Source organism: Python bivittatus, unplaced genomic scaffold (genome assembly GCF_059951505.1).
Source record: "Python bivittatus isolate LINGU-HERP-01145 unplaced genomic scaffold, Pbiv_v1 ctg000700_np1212, whole genome shotgun sequence".
NCBI lineage: Eukaryota > Metazoa > Chordata > Lepidosauria > Squamata > Pythonidae > Python > Python bivittatus.
In genome coordinates, this window is record NW_028277098.1 from 96542664 (window position 1) to 96559141 (window position 16478).

Genomic DNA, 16478 nt, shown 5'->3' on the forward strand with positions numbered 1-16478 from the left:
GATGGATGGATGGATGGATGGATGGATGGATAGATAGATAGATAGATAGATAGATAGATAGATAGATAGATAGATGATAGAGATGGATGGATGGATGGATGGATGGATGGATGGATGGATGGATGGATGGATAGATAGATAGATAGATAGATAGATAGATAGATAGATAGATAGATAGATAGATAGATAGATATGGCTTTTTTTTTTACTGCAAGGTTATTGGTGATCTCCCATCTAAATACAAACGAGGTCCAATCCTGTGTAGCTTCCAAGCTCAAAGTTGGCCACGCCACCTGCCGAGACACTAGAGTTATACAAAACATGCAAAATGCCAGTTGCAACTTTAGCAGAAGTGGTCTGACCTTGAAATACAGTAGGTGATTCCAACCATCTTTTTGCAATCCAAATGGTTCATTCTGAGACCAGACCGCTTTTGGCAAAGTCAGAACAACCCATTCCAGTTTTGAAATAATGAAACATTTTCTGTACCTCTAAAGAACGCCATTATTGCTGCTTGGCACCACATGCCAGGAAAGAAGGGTTTAGATCAGTGTTTCTCAAACCTGGCAACTTGAAGGTGTGTGGACTTCAACTCCCAGAATTCCCCAGCCAGCTTAAAGTGGACGAGCTTGAGAAACACTGGGTTAGATATAGTTCAGGGGGATCTGCAAGAAATTACAGTTCCCCCTGGAGTGGTGTAGCTGAGTCTTCCAGCAACTACGCTGCAGCAGTTGGCAATTTTTTTGGTATGAAGCAAAAACTATGATTTCTTTAAGTGGAAACCAGTGGCTTATAAGTATATTTTCAGTTATAGTAGCAGCACTCTGAGCTGCTAACATCCTCTCCCACCGGTATCCTCTGCAAGCCATGAGGATGCCAAAATGACAACACAGACACATTGAGCTGATCACACAAATGCCACCATTACATGCACGGTGGCATTTGCACGATGATACTACTGTACACAAGTCATTTGTTTTTTCTTGACCCTCCATGAATGTCCATGTCTTCCCCCACCACATGCATTCTGCTTCAGGCTCTGAACATTCAGGGAAGATTTCTTCCTCCTAATTAATTAAAGTTAATTAACGTAATTCAAACCGACTTAAAATAATTTCAGCTCAGCCAGTATTTGAACAGGCACTCTCACCCATCCAACAAAAGTCATAGACTGCAGGGCTGTGCATGGTTGGACGATAGTTCAGATGAAGTGGTTCTGAACCCATGGGAGCAGGTTCACAAGACCTCTTTAAAATGACTGTGTCTTTAGCGTGGCTCATTAAAGCAGCCACATCTGTTTTCGTGCGGAAGCCTGAAGCCTGAAGGGTCTGCTGTAAAGAAGGGCCGGGCCTCTGTTCTCTCATATGCCAAAACACTGAGTCTGAATCTTTTTCCAACCAGGTACTAACCTCACAGACTGCATTTTCTGTTGAGTAATGGGCTGAGCGGGTGCCAACGATGTTATTCTTATTGCAAAATCAACAGCCATAAGCCAAACAACAGTGGTTCCGTGCTGTCATAAAGCTGGAATGGTGGCTGCGTTGTGTGCGATCGAGGGTCTTAAAATCTAATTACCTCTTGGTGACATTGAATGTATATGATCGTGTAAAACCGTAGTGGCATGTGGTTGCCTGCTGAAATAAAGGAAAACAAATGAGGTTCCATAATAAGAGAGAAGTGAGGGTGATAATTCTGAATCTGCAAGGAAGCATGGACAGAGGAAGTTTAATACAGATTGTTAAATCCCTTAATAAGAATTGCAGTGATTAATTCTTGTCCTCTCGCCTACAGGAAAATCAGATTGGTGCTTAGCAGGGGAGAGGCCGAGGGGAGTCGCTACTGACGGGCGGCAATGCTGCAGAGATGTGGCTCCCGATGAGCTGAGGCCAGAAAGGGTGAGAAGGAATGATATCTTTAGAAAAATAAAATAAAATCAACGGTCAACTTAAAGGTCAACTTCTCTTGCCTTTTAAGAAGGCAGATAAGGAAAGTCTCTGGACAGGTGTAGTTGCCTTTGGTAGGAGCAACCCATGTTTCTTATTTTTGAAAAGGCTTTTTTTCTTCTTTTTTCTTTCCTGCATCGGTTTAGCCCAGTGTTTCTCAAGCTTGGCCACTTGAAGACGTGTGGACTTCAACTCCCAGAATTCCCCAGCCAGCATGGCTGTCTGGGGAATTCTGGGAGTTGAAGTCCACACGTCTTCAAGTGGCCAAGCTTGAGAAACACAGTTCCGTTGCATCTGATGAAGTGAGTTGCTGCTCACCACATCTTAGGCCTTTTAATAAGACGTGTTAGCTTGAGAAGGTGCTACCAGATTCCTCCTGACTTCTTCTTCTTCTTCTGTGTCTTCTTGGGTTGAGTGATCGCTATCTGGATCATTTAGGATTCAATGGATTCACTGGAACATGGGTCAGCTCAGGAACCCAGTTAAGCACGTTGTGGGAACCTACGGCAATGGGAAAGCTGTTAGGCTGGAAGCCAAGAGATTCATGATCCAATCCACTCTTAACCATAGAACTGTACTGGGTGATCCAGTTGTTATTTATGAGCAACACCTACCTCACAGGGTTGTTGTAGCAGGGAAAGAATTGGGCGGCTCTGTAGTCTTCCTTGAAGCACCTGGAGGAAACATGGAGTAAAAACAAATGAAGAAAATAGATAAATACAACATATTCAAGAGGGTTTCCACCCAATTTGGGAAGATGGGCATTATTCTTATTCTTACGGGTAATCTACAATTAGATTCACCGTCAGGCTGGCAAAAACTTAATCATTCAAGTCCTAACCAAGGACCTAAGAATTATTGAGGTAGCGTCTGAGGATATAGGCAGTTCCAATCAGGGTATTTTTTTGTAAAATTGAGGTGTTCAGGACTGATAAATTCCAAATTTCCAAATATCGAGGGAGTCCTTTAGGTATTGCTCCAAGAGCTCCAATCACGATTGGTATAAAAGCGGATTTCTTATCATCGTTTGTTAAGTTTGGGGTGTTCTGTGGCAGGTGCTTGTCAGTTTGAATTCTCAAGTCCCAGAGCATCTTCATTTTCTATTACTTTGTCTGTTTTGTGGTCCCACCAGTTCTTGCTTGCAGGCAGATGGTATTTCTTGCAGATCTTCCAATGCACCACTGTTGCTACCTTGTCATGCCGTGGTTCGTAGTCAGTCTGTGTGATCTTCTTGCAACAGCTGACTTGGTGGTCCACTGTTTCTTCAGCTTCTTCACAGAGGCAGCATTTGCTGTCTGTGGCTGTCTTCTCGATTCTGGCTTCGTATGCATTTGTTCTTAAGGCTTGGTCTTGTGCAGCCAGAATTAGCCCCTCCGTCTCTTATTCTTATTATTCTTATTATTTGTACACCACCTGGCTCCCAGTGACTTTGGCAGTCACAAGTAACAACACAGGAAAAAAAGCCCCCAAATTTTTAAACTCCCCAAAACATAAAGAAGGCTTTGTTCCTTCTTCACAACTTGGCAGTTATACAAGTTCCCAGTGGCTTCATTCCCATGACCCAGTCAACCTGGCGCCTGAATTATCCCATTTTCTGGGCACTGAATCATAAACGAAGAAGAGGTGGTTGCCAAACAGGCTAAGCTGTGCGAAAATTACCGCTCACCTCTTGCTAGAGATACAGTTGCTTGGTCTGCTAACCAGGTGAGCCGGTTGAGTAGATCATATGAGTCCAGCCACTTAGATGATGAGCTACGCTAGGGAGCACCACGATCGTGCAACGCTTTGGGTTCAGTCTGGAGTGGTGCTTCGGAACATGCAGCACCATGAACACAGCACTTTTCTTTTCCTGATTGAATTGGAAACACTGCAGCACCCCGGGGAATATCCTGAGACAGCACAGCAAAAAGGGACATGGGCCTATTCTATCGGCAGCTGCTAAATAGTCTAAAAAGTTAAAGGGTGGGAACAGTGTTAGTCTGTACCGTTTTCATAAGGCTACTATACCTGCAAAATCCAGAAGTCTACTGGGTGGCAGAAGAGAGTCAGTCTCCCATATTTCTTTGCTGCCATCTAGTGATTCTCTGGATCCTTGCAACTCAGATTTGTAAGAGTTTTAGATATGAAATGCTCATGGCTGAGAAGCCCTTGGGCTTGCTGTACGTCGGGCAGGGCAAGAAAAGTGCAGTCTGGCTGCAAAGTTGGCTTCTGGTCAGGGTAGTGGGTATTAAAGGAAACATTAAGCTCTTGTTCAAGTGTCTACACTTACACAGATTTATTCTGATTGCAAAGTTGGCTGTAATTCAAGAAACTGTGATATTTTACTTCGCCCCAGCCTTCCTGAATCTGATGCCCACCAGATGTTTTGGACCAACTCTCAACTTCTGTAGCCAGCATGGCCATTGCATAGAGCCCAAGAAGTCACTATTTATAGGACCTATGGACTTTGTTGCTTTTGGCAAAGGGCACGCAACCTGATACTTGACTGAATTGGCACAGTCCTATTTCTCACTCGCAAACACCTTTTCCAACCTGTGCAAATGATGTTGTTTTGTCATATAACCATGTTCAGAAGCAATGTCTCTGGCTTCTGAAATTTGCCAGGTGAAAGCCATCCTTCCATCACCTTTGCAATCCCAAAGTCTGCCTTAAAAGATAAAAAGCTCTGATTTTTATGAAGGGGCACCCTCCGTATGATAAGATCAACAGTCCCTTCTCTGCATGTGGGCAGAATAACCATTCCCACCCAGCCTTGTATGTAACCTATCTGTGCAGGTTGAAGAACCATCTCCCTTAAAAAAAGGTCAGTGATGAACCCAGCACTTTCTATCAGAAATTTTGATTGTTTTATTTTTATGGGACCATTAGTCAGACCTCTCAATGTCCATCCGTACAACCAAGCTGGCCCTCTTCCAACCTCTGGGTCAGGAGGTGAGGGCAGAATCCAGAAACTGTTGCAATGGGGATAATTCCCGATGCCGACACTGCAATGCAGGGTCTATGCAGAGTCCTTGAGAGAGGGAAGCAGATGCATTCGTAGCTCCCTGACTTTGGATAAGAAGGTCACTTCAGAGAAATCTATCTGTTCCAGCCACAGAAAGAGTTTCTAAACAGCGTAGATACTCTATGCTGTGTATATACATCTTTTTCCATTTGGGGGCGGCCTGATCCTGTCAAATTAGCAAAATGTTCGCTCTTGATCTTGGGGGAAAATCAATCATGGTGGTTGGTGTGAAATTCATTTTCTCTTTGCCTTTGTAAATCCCTTTGGGTCTCTTACACCTAATCCAATGTCTGTTTGCTTGGAAGAAAACCCCACTGAGTTACCAATGGGTTTCTTCCCAGGTGAGGCAGCATAAGATTGCCACTTAAATTGCTGAATGTTGGTTTAAAAGCAAACCCCTAAAATCATAAAGAGCCTGGATCACCCCACACATGGACACTGGTCAGAGAATAGGGGGTGGTTGCAATCACTTATGCAGTTAATATCAATATCAGCGAAATCAGCAGTTTCAACAGAGCATTTGTGTTCAGGTTGCACACAGCAAGACTATGTGGTTTCCAGAGTTGTTGTGTATCTCTGTGTAGGAGAAGTTGGAAATTTAAGTCTTGGAACAAAAGATCCAACATCTGGATACCATTTCAGATTGCATGGAGGAGAAGACAGATGTACCTAAATCAGTGTTTTTCAACCTTGGCAACTTTAGGATGTGTGGACTTCAACTCCCAGAATTCCCCAGGCAGCATAGCTGATTTAAATAGTTTGAAAAAAGGCTACCCCAGATGCAAAGGCTACCTTCCTCCTATACCAGTTACAGTTACACTGATGACAATTTAAGATACGCACTGTTATTTTTTCATATCAAAAGGGAACCCAAGTTGTTACCATGTTAACAGAGGCATTTAAAATGGCTTCATTATGCATGTATTAATAAAGACAAAACCTTTTCACTGGTTAAAACAGCAACTGCTTAGCATGCAGGTTTTAAAAACACTGGTACACAGTTGTATTGCGAAAAACAGGGTGTTAAATGACACCCTGGGGAAGCAGGGTGCAGTTCAGAAGTTGATTGGGCATACAGGCATCCAAAATTGGGGAAGTCCATTTTTAGGGGTACGTATGTTTTGGTTTAGAGATTCTGTTTGAAAGTGACTAGTTTGAATCTCCAAACTGAATTGACCTCCCAAATCAGATCATCGTTGGTAAATGGAACAGCTTCTTTTTTTCCAAATCAAATCAACTGCCTGAATTGGGTTGACTTGATTCAACCATCTGATTTAGAAATCCAGATTAAATAGATCTGGAGAACCAACTGATGATGTGAATTGGCCTTGAACTAATCTGCAGCTACTGTAGATCAGGGTGAAACCATATGTATGTAGCTTCATACTGAGATTCCCATGTTTGTCAACCCCAGGTTTATCTTGTCAAGCCAGATCAGTAAGAAGTATAATACTAGAGCATACATTTGTGGGAAGAATGTTCCAGGCTCAATCTCAGAATTCCAGTTCAACAGAGCAAACATCATCTAATAAAGAAAGAGTTTAAAAAATTGCCAATCATTTCATATGATTGCTTGTGAGGATAGAGAAATTTTATCATATATATATATTTTCAATACTAACATTTAAAAATATTTATGGAGGTAAATGTAGGGACATCTGCAAAGGGAGGGCAAATACTTCTAACTGTTGCCAAGATGACAACATGGATGCAAGAGAAGGAAGACCAACTTGAATGTAGCTTGGATTGATTACAAGAAGGCATTCGACTCCCTGCCACATGTCTGGATAATCAAGTGCCTAGAAACAACAGGAGTCAGTAGAAACATCAGAAGCTTTGTGCGAAGACCAATGGCACAATGGAAGACACAGTTGCTGGTCAGTGGTGAGAGACTGGGAGAGGTTAACATCAAGAGAGGAATCTTTCAAGGAGATTCACTATCACCACTACTGTTTGCCATTGCATTGATCCCTCGGTCAACAATACTGACAAGTCAGGCCATGGCTATCAAACATCAAAAACATCTGCCAGGCTATCCTACCTCCTATTCATGGACGATCTGAAGCTGTATGGAAAAACACCATCTCAATAGAATCGCTGCTCAACACTGTCCAAATATACAGCCAAGATATTGCAATGGAGTTTGGACTGGACAAATGAGCCACCCTTACCATCAAAGGGGAAAAATAGTGAAAATTGAAGGAATCAAGATGCCCAATCGAAATAACTTCAAGAGTCTGGATGAAGAAGATCACTACAAATATCTAGGCATCCTTCAGGCTGACAACATCAAGCACACTGAAGTCAAGAAGACGTTTAGTAGTGAATACATCACAAGAGTGAAGAAGATCTCACTTAGAAGTCTAAACTCAGTGGTGGAAATACCATTAAGGTGATATCACCTGAGCAATTCCTTACCTTCTGGGTAATTCCAATCATTACATACAGAGTTGGAATAATGGACTGGACTCAAGCTGAACTAGAAGCCCTGGATAGGAAGAGTAGAAAAACAATGACAATGAATCATGCCCTTCATCCATGCAGTGAGTTGACAGACTCTACTTACCAAGGAGCATAGGTGGGCATGGAATATTACAACTACACCAGACAGCTGAAGAAGGAAAAAGGCATTGGAACAATATCTGAAGGATAGTGAAGAAGATGCACTGAAGCTACTACACGATGAAGGCTTACTGAATACCAAAGAGACCAAACTGGCCTACAAGAAAGACCAAATGAAGAACAGAAAAGAGACATGACAAGGCAAAGTATTACATGGCCAGTACACAAAAAAACTAGCAGGCAAAGCAGAGAACAACAAGACCTGGCAATGGCTAAGGGTAGGAAAGTTGAAGAAAGAGACGGAGGGGCTAATTCTGGCTGCACAAGACCAAGCCTTAAGAACAAATGCATACAAAACCAGAATCGAGAAGACAGCCACAGACAGCAAATGCTGCCTCTGCGAAGAAGCTGAAGAAACAGTGGACCACCTAGTCAGCTGCTGCAAGAAGATCACACAGATTGACTACAAACAACGGCATGACAAAGTAGCAACAACGGTGCATTGGAATATCTGCAAGAAATACCATTTGCCTGCAAGCAAGAACTGGTGGGACCACAATAGACAATGAAGAAGCTAAAGTGCTCTGGAACTTTAAAATTCAAGCAAGCATCTGCCACACAACACCCCAGACTTAACAATGGTTGATAAGAAAGACAAAAAATCTGGATAGTGGACGTTGTAATACCTGCAGAACAGAAGAGAAAGAACTGGAGAAAATCACAAAATAGAAAGACCTGCAAATAGAAGTAGGACGACCGTGGCAAAAGAAAGCAAAGATAGTACCAAGAGTAATGGGCACCTTGGGTGCAATCCCAAAACATCTGGAGCACCCCTTGAAGACCATCAGCATTGACAAAATCACCATCAGTCAATTGCAAAAGGCAGCTTTACTTGGAACAGCTTATATCCTGCAACGATGCCTTTAACACCATCAAACAACAACATCTGCCTATCCCAGGTTCTTGGGAAGGACTCGAGAGGTGGACAAAAATGCCAAATCCAGTCTAAACATCTGGCTGACTGTGTGACCAACCTTAATAATATTCTTTATTATTGACAGAATATTCTTTATTTATATGACAGAATCTCTTTATTCTGTCATGAACTTTCTTTGGTTGCCGCTCTCCTGCTTCTACTTGTGACTTAAAATAACTGTGGACATGATTTTAGATACCTCCGTCCATAATTCTGGGATCCAGTCACTTACCTGAATGATAAAATGAGCATTATCACGCTGGAAAATAGCTGGAGATGCAAAACTCCATCTACAATTCTTTGTGTCAGCTGGATGAGAGATTATGGCAAAAGGTCAGAGTCGTCAGAAAGAGAGTCAGAGGCTTTGTCAGCCTTTTTTCAAAGTAAATTTAAGCCCAGCTTTTAAATGACCTCCTAGAACAGATAGAGTGGTCCCAAAGCCTTTTGTTTGAAGCCTCTTTCATCCCTTGCAAGCCAACTTGGCCAGAATTAGGGGTGATTCTTATGGCTGCTTGAAAATGGAAGAAGTGTGTTGGAATGGGGTGTCTGCTAGGGGAGGGGTCAAAAAAAAGTCAAGATGGCAGGAGCACCTGCACAATCAAAGCCAGTGCAGGAGGTGGGGCTTCAATCACATCAGGGGTCTGCACAGTATGGTCAAAAAAGTCAAGATGGTGGCCAGAACAGTGAGATCAAAGCTCCACCTGTATTTTATGTAAGCAAAGGTTTGATTGCATTGGTACGGCCACCATCTTGACTTTTTTGACTATACCCTGCAGACATCTCTGAACTGCATAGTTGTGGATGCTACCTTGACATTTTTTATGCCTTTTTTGATACCTTTCTGCTCTTCATGAAAGGAATTTGATTTTTTTTTCAGACTTTAACATGGGTGTGAAAAGATGGTGCCATTACTTGAAGCAATCCACTCATTAGAGTTAATGTGACTCATAAGTACTTTAAGTGTTTATATGTTTAATCACTCTTCTATCTTTTTAAAAAATATATAGCATTTCATTTTAGCATGTTTGAAGGCTCTTCCAAAAATTAATTTTTCAAAATAAAGATGAACAATAAAATAAACATGGGATCACAGGGGTAGAGAAGGCTGATGCAGTTCTGCTCTCAAGAGGGACAAAGGGAGTCAAAGTGACAAAAACAGAATTGTAGTATTGCCCCATTTCTACAAGCATCAAATGTTGCCCACATGCCCCAAAGGGGTGAAGTTGCCCCATAATGCCATGACACTGCTTTAATTTGGAAGTCTTGAAAGAATCCAAGCAAATTGGCCATTTAAGAATTATATCCCCATTGTTTCGCTATGCTTCCTGGCCCAGGCATCTGTTCTTAACCACAATGACACCAAAGGGACAAAAAGCGCATTGTGACATCACAACCCATACTCCACCCTTTTGCACTTGCACCACCATGCCATCCTGTGGACACCTGTGCTTCTGGGTATTTGAGGTGGACACTGAGATGGGAATTGCTCCATTTCTGTATGTATGCATGTTTAAACAGAGACGTTTAAGTGACATCACTGAATTTATCTTACAGGGCAAGAAAAAAAGACAGCCTTAAGCTATATTATTAGGTAAATTATTAATGATTTCTATAATAAAAATCATAATTCAATATGCAACGCTGAAGCTTTGACGTGATTTGGATGGAACTTGTGCATATGGGTGTGTGTGCGTGTGTGTGCGTGTGTGTATGTATGTGTGTGTATGGGGGGCTTCATCCTCACATCCCCTAACCATTTTTATATGCTGTAGGCTTATGATAAGCTATGCCTTTGTCTCATCCCTAGCCCTCAAGGCAGCTTAAAGTCAAAATCAGGTGTAATGCTCTTGTGAAAGAGTGTTAGATCTATTTGCTAAGTGTGAGTTTAGTGCTTTTTTGAAAGATAGCAAAAAGCACTAAACCCTCGCTTAGAAAGTAGGTCTAACATTCTTGAGAGAATGCTAGTCATGCTACACAGGGAGTCAATTTAAATCAGGAGAGGGTGCTGGCTTCTGCTAACTGTGGGTGGCTGGCTCTGTCACCAATGGGTGTGTAACTGTAATGGACTGTGAGAATAACCTTGAGGAACAGGAAGAAAAGTCTCAAGACTCTGTTCCTGTAACCTTATAATAAAAGCAGTATTAGCATTCATGACTTTGGTTTCCTGGTCTGGGCTACCTTGAAGGGCTGACATCAATCTTGAAAGTCTGAACGTGCCTCTCCCCTCCCTGCTTTAAGTTCAAAAGATGCTTTCTCAAATTACATTCCTGCTTTGGGCACAGATTTCTCTTATCTGACCATTGTTTTGATTGCAGCTCTTCTTGTTGTTCCTCAAGGTTATTCTCACAGCCCATTACAATAACAGATTTTCTGCTGGTTCTGCCATCAGGCCTTTTGCGTGACTGCACTTTTCACTCTTTTGGCTAGGCTGATGGGGATGTATGCCACTGTTTTGCTTATGCCACCAGCCACTTCTGGTGGTCCTGGCAAATCGTTAGTGAAGGACAAAGCTTGGTCATCATTGATTGCCTCCTCCTGTTTCTCTATGCCTGTTAGCCCAACTGACAGAGCAAACCTGTGGAGGATGGGTGCGGAGTGAATGGGAAGGGAACTCTTTGCCTACCTGTTACTTGTTACTTGAGCAAGTTGACAATGGCTAAACCCACCATTCAAAGCACTTGCCTACACTGGCCCAGCCCTGCCCCACCACACGTTCAGGAGAGCAACTGATGGTTGGTTTGCTCAGTGGGAGGAGAAATGAAGCTCCTAATCAGTTTCCTTAACTTGAACTGTAAGGACAGCACCCACTCACTGGCCTTGTGGGTGAGGGAGAAGAGACTTCTGCCATCAAGTTATGCCACTGGATTTTCTATCAACTCAAGGACTGGAGGAATGCACTTTAGCATGGCCATATGGTTGTGTCCTGTGCACGTGTGAAGAATGGGCATTCCACCTTCCCCCAGGAAAATAGCTCCATTTTAAGGCATTTGTCTCTGGGTCTAAATTAGCTTTGAAATGTAATATTTCTTATGCAGAAGGACATCAATACAGCAACAATTATAGGTGATCAATTGAGCTCAGCCCACGAATCTCAAGTGATTCAATCTTCCATAATGTTTATGGATGGAAGTCTTCCCATTATGATTTTTTCCTTTGCAATCCCAGTTCATGTAGTAACAGGATTTGATTTCCTTGAATATTTGTAAATCATAGATGAATAATGAATGAAGAAAGAAAAGATAGGAAATATGAGATTGTGGGGATGAAAAATGAGAGAGAAAATGCCATACTGGCTGTCTTTACACAATATACTTACCTCACTTTTGAATTAACCCGTTTTCTGCATTTGTACAATATAGCGAACCCTAAATTAACCAAATGGGAGGACTTGCCCAACATGCTAAGATGCAGAATAACTAATCAAGCTTAAAATTAACCAGATTTATATAACTCTACTTCAAAACTGGAATCATGTTGAGGAAAGGCAGAGCAATGATTCCCAGGACTGCTATGAAGGAGACAGAACAATGATAGGATCCTGAAAGACCGTTTAATGTTCTTTAATCTATGACCCAGGAGAAATTGTCTGTGTCTACCTACCTGAGCTCTACTTTGCTCCAGGGACTGGGTTGTCACTAACAGCTTCCTACAGGGCAGGTTAAGATACAACAGTTGGTAGGTTTCCCTGCCTGCTGAAAAACATCCATCAATTGCTCTCCCCAAAATGTTTTGACGAATGGTTAGAGCAGTGGATTTAGCCATCTGTCTGAACCTGGATGGTGGAATGGTCAGGGGCTTTTCATTTCTACTTTACTGGCAAGTCCCCACCCACCCTCTGGCTCATCTGCAGGGCCTGATCTCTGGAGGTCGAGTGCTGGAGTTGTGGGGAGTGTTCACAGTAAAACAGGAAAAGTCTTCCCTTCCTTCTTTACCAGTGTCAGCCCTTTGAAGTAGGCAAGATGAAGACACAGAAGCAACAGGGGTTCCAGGAATGCTCTTTGTTATTGCAGAATAGCGTAACACAATCTTGAAAACCTATCACTGTTTCTCTCTACAGGCAGTCCTCACTTAACAACCATTCATTTAGTGACCATTCAAAGTCACAACAGTGCTGAACAAAGGAACTTACAACCGGTCCTTGCACTTACAATAGTCATAGCACCCTCGCAGTCATGGGATTGGGATCTGGGTGCTTGGCAACCAGCTTGCATTTATGATGGTTGCAGTGTCGTAGGGTCACGTGATCACCATTTGTGACCTTACCAGCCAGCTTCTGGCAAGCAAAATCAATGGGGAACTGCATGATTCGTTTAATAGCCGTGGTGATTTCTTAATGACCATTGCAAAAAAGGTCATAAAATCGGGTGCGACTCGCTTAACAGCCACCCCTCTTAGCAACAAATTTTCCAGTTCCGATTGTGGTTGTTAAGCAAGGACTACCTGTACTATGTGTTATACTAAATGAAATCAAGAGACAGTTATTTTAAGTTTCTTTCTCACCCTTTCCTCTTTTCCAGGACTGAGTAACCTTTTTTCTTCTCTTAAGGGTTCATTGTTCCCTTCCCCCTTCTGTGGGCCATGTCTATATGCTTTAGCAACCTGGAAGCCCCGCCCAACCCCTGATTCATCCCAAGTGCCTGATCCACGGTGGTGAGGCAGTGGACCATCGCCCTGCCCCTGTGCATTCAGTGCTGCAGGGCATATTCCTGGGTGGGGAGAGCTGGCAGGTGTGAGCTGTTGGCAGCAAAATCCCCATTTGGCCTATCAGCCTTGACCCAGCCCTTGATGCCCAGGCTAGGTACGGGCAGAGCCGTCAGCAATAAACCTGCCCTTGTGAACCCCTGCCTGTCACTCAAGGCATTTGTGGACTTGTGTAGGGAAAACAGTCCCACCAAGAGGCAGGTGGTTGAGGGATAGGAAGAGCTGACCAGATTTCATACCCTGCAAGTCCTCAACTTAGTCAATGCCAGAGCATTGCCCAACAAGCGGATCAGCAAAGCTCCTGCCAGGAGAACCTGGGAAACAAAGAACGGTTAGCAAGGCTTCTTCAAGCTGAAGGCAAAAGGTTGTGTAGATGTACCCTGATGATACTTCTGACTGTAACAATACACCCTGGGTGTCTTCCTGCAACCTGCTTCCTGTGCTTATTGCATTAACCCATCTTCTGGGTTTGCATAAAGTAGAGAATCGCCTCCTTACCAAATGGCCTGGGTTTATCCCCATCCCCAATTAAAACGAACCAAATTTAGCACTTTGTGTGAATTTAGCCACCTGGCTTGTAAATGACTTGGCTAAGCCTGTTGGTTTGTTTATTGATTTATTACAGCCATTTATATGTCACTTGTATTCTGCCCTCAAGGAAGTTTGCCATGTTAAAAACATACATATAAAGTGCATGTAATCAAATCAAAACAAAACCATATCTTCTTCCACTACTGTCAGCTACTGAGGACCATCTACTCCAAGCCCTACAAGAGAGGGCTGTTTTCACCCCCATCCTAAATGCCAGAAAGGTGGGGCCATTTGTGGACTATTCCTGAGAGAGGGGGCTGTTATTGAAATGACCTTCCTATGGGGTCTGGCCCTCTTGAACTTTTAGTGGGGGCTACTCATAATACCCACTCCTAGTTAGACCATGTTGGATGGGCCAAAAAGTCCTATCAACCCAGCCAGTATAGAACTATGTAGAAATAATAAAATGCCAATCAAGCAACTCTGTCTGAGTAACCCAGTAGGAAAGCCTAAACTGATACCATGCCAATAAGGAAAGATCAAGGACTTTTATTACCTTGAATGAAATGCATCTATCATCTCTGAAATAAAGTCCCCACTATAACTAAGCTTCTTTCTCCACCAGTAAATGTAATGTCATCGAACAGTGATGAACATTCTAATTGCTCAAGGAAAATGTATGAGACTCTAGTCTGAAATTGTTGGTCTCAGGCAGGATCTGATCTATCAAAGAAAGATGTGAGGAGAGAGGCAGATTTGCTGAGCAGGCAGGAAGGTCGGAGGCTGGGAATCTGAGTAAGGAGAATACCCAGAAAGTTGGAGAAGATACAAGAATGAGACGAAGAAGACAAGAGGGCAGATCTGCATTCCAGCCTAAGTCTCCCACCACTTTGGGGGACAGAAATGGGTATGTGGCTGTCCATAGGAGAAGACCCAAATCCGCTAGATATTGGGTACAGTGTTGCAGCAGGAGCCCCACCCCTTTGTTGTTCATGCGTGCAGCATTGCTGCATGTATAAAAGGGGTGGGGTTTGATTGCAACACACACCTGGCAGACTTTGACACCCCTCCCCCTGGAAGGCGGTGAAGAATGCATGGCATCGTTTTCAACCCACCCCCAGCCAAGATAATCTCTGCTGGTGCTTTTTGGCTCTTTGTCAAAAGTAATGCTTTCTGTCTTGGGCTGGCTTGAGCTGAACTGTGCAGTTTTTATGCTGCATTTCAATTCCTTATAAGCAACCCCCCTCCTTCTGATTGGCTACTGTATCTGGTTGGAACACCCCCGGTCCTCTGGTCATTGGTTGCTGCTATGCACAGTTCCGTAGCAGTCAGCCATATTTTTTTTATTTTTTATTTTTTATTTTTTATTTTTTATTTTTTATTTTTTATTTTTTATTTTTTATTTTTTATTTTTTATTTTATTTATTTTTATTTTATTTTAGAACTTATATGGCAGCCTATCTCACATAGTGATCCTAGGCAGCTCACAACAACCAATAAAAACAAGATAAAAACAGAAGGAACCTTTCTAACCAGGTACCAGACCAATCATACTATTGACCCCCTACTCAACCCCATCCTATCCCAATGCTTGGGGGAACAGCCAGGTTTTCACAGCCTTCCAGAAGGCTAAAAAGGTGAGGGGGGCCCTTGAATCTCAGGTGGGAGGCTATTCCAAAGGGCTGGGACGGCTACAGAGAAGGTGTGCCTCCAAGTTCCCATCAGATGACAACATTTTAGGGAAGGGACCTGGACTATGCCCACCTTATCTGACCTAGTGGGACAGGCAGATATCCTGCGAATAACCTGACTCTGTGCCATATAGGGCTTTAAAGATGGCAACCAACATCTTGAACTGCACCTGGAAGCAACTGGGAGTCAGTACAGTTTATGCCACAGAGGTGTAACTCAGGCAGGGAACCCAGAACTCCATGTGCTGCTGCATTCTGGACCAGCTGCAGCTTCTGGATAATCTTCAAGGGCATGGCCATGTAGAGCACACTGCAGTAATCCAATCAGGAAGTGAGTAAGGCATGAGGGATTACGGCATATGTTGAGTCTGGACTTCAGAGATCCTCCACCGTTTGAAAGGTGACATCAGGAAACAATGGTTAAATACTAGGGTTGTAAACATAAGCTATACTTAATTAATAATCATTCATCTGTATTTAAATTTATTCACATTTAAATTTAATTAATTAGATTAATCCATATTTACTTGTCCTGGCCCTGCTGGCTTGCTAGAGTACTTATCTTTATTGATTGAAAGCAATCTCAATAGCCGCCCAACTGACTAAGGCAACCCCTCTCCCCAGCAAGTTTGCCCTCCCCATCCTGAAAGAGTTGCCCCTTTGTTCTCACCAAACACTTTTCCACTTGTCCTGATCCTGAAGCTTTAAAAATGAAAGTCTCCTTCCAGCCAAGGTCAACTCTCAAGAATGTCAAGGTCAAGTTCTACAATTTTCTTGGCAACTAGGTGGAAGTGGTTTCTCATGGCTTTGTTCCGATTTTGTTCTTAAACTTCCCCTTCTACTCTATACCTCTGAAATCTGGTGGTCTCCCAACCAAGTCATAACCAGGCCTGGCCCTGCTTTACTTTGAAGCCCAGAGAACGTCAACCTGCTGCTGCTCCTCCTGATCTGGGTCCTGAAGCTTTCATCTGAACAGCAACAAAAGTTTTCTCCTTGAATTAAGACCAGCCTCTGGCATCTGCCATTGCCACATCCGTTCTCATTTACCATCCAGCCCATTTGCTGCTGGT

General features: G+C 43.0%; 1 long non-coding RNA gene across 2 annotated transcripts in view; it reads left to right on the forward strand.

Annotated features, from left to right (window-relative positions):
- Positions 1-16478, forward strand: part of LOC107326494 (uncharacterized) — a 138131-nt gene that overhangs the window by 72905 nt on the left and 48748 nt on the right. The window contains exon 9 of one of the 2 annotated variants that reach the window (XR_015798499.1): positions 1792-1895. The exons of the other annotated variant lie outside the window; for it this stretch is intronic. This is a non-coding gene — a long non-coding RNA (uncharacterized LOC107326494). The remainder of the gene's footprint in view (positions 1-1791; positions 1896-16478) is intronic. 2 annotated transcript variants of the gene reach the window in all.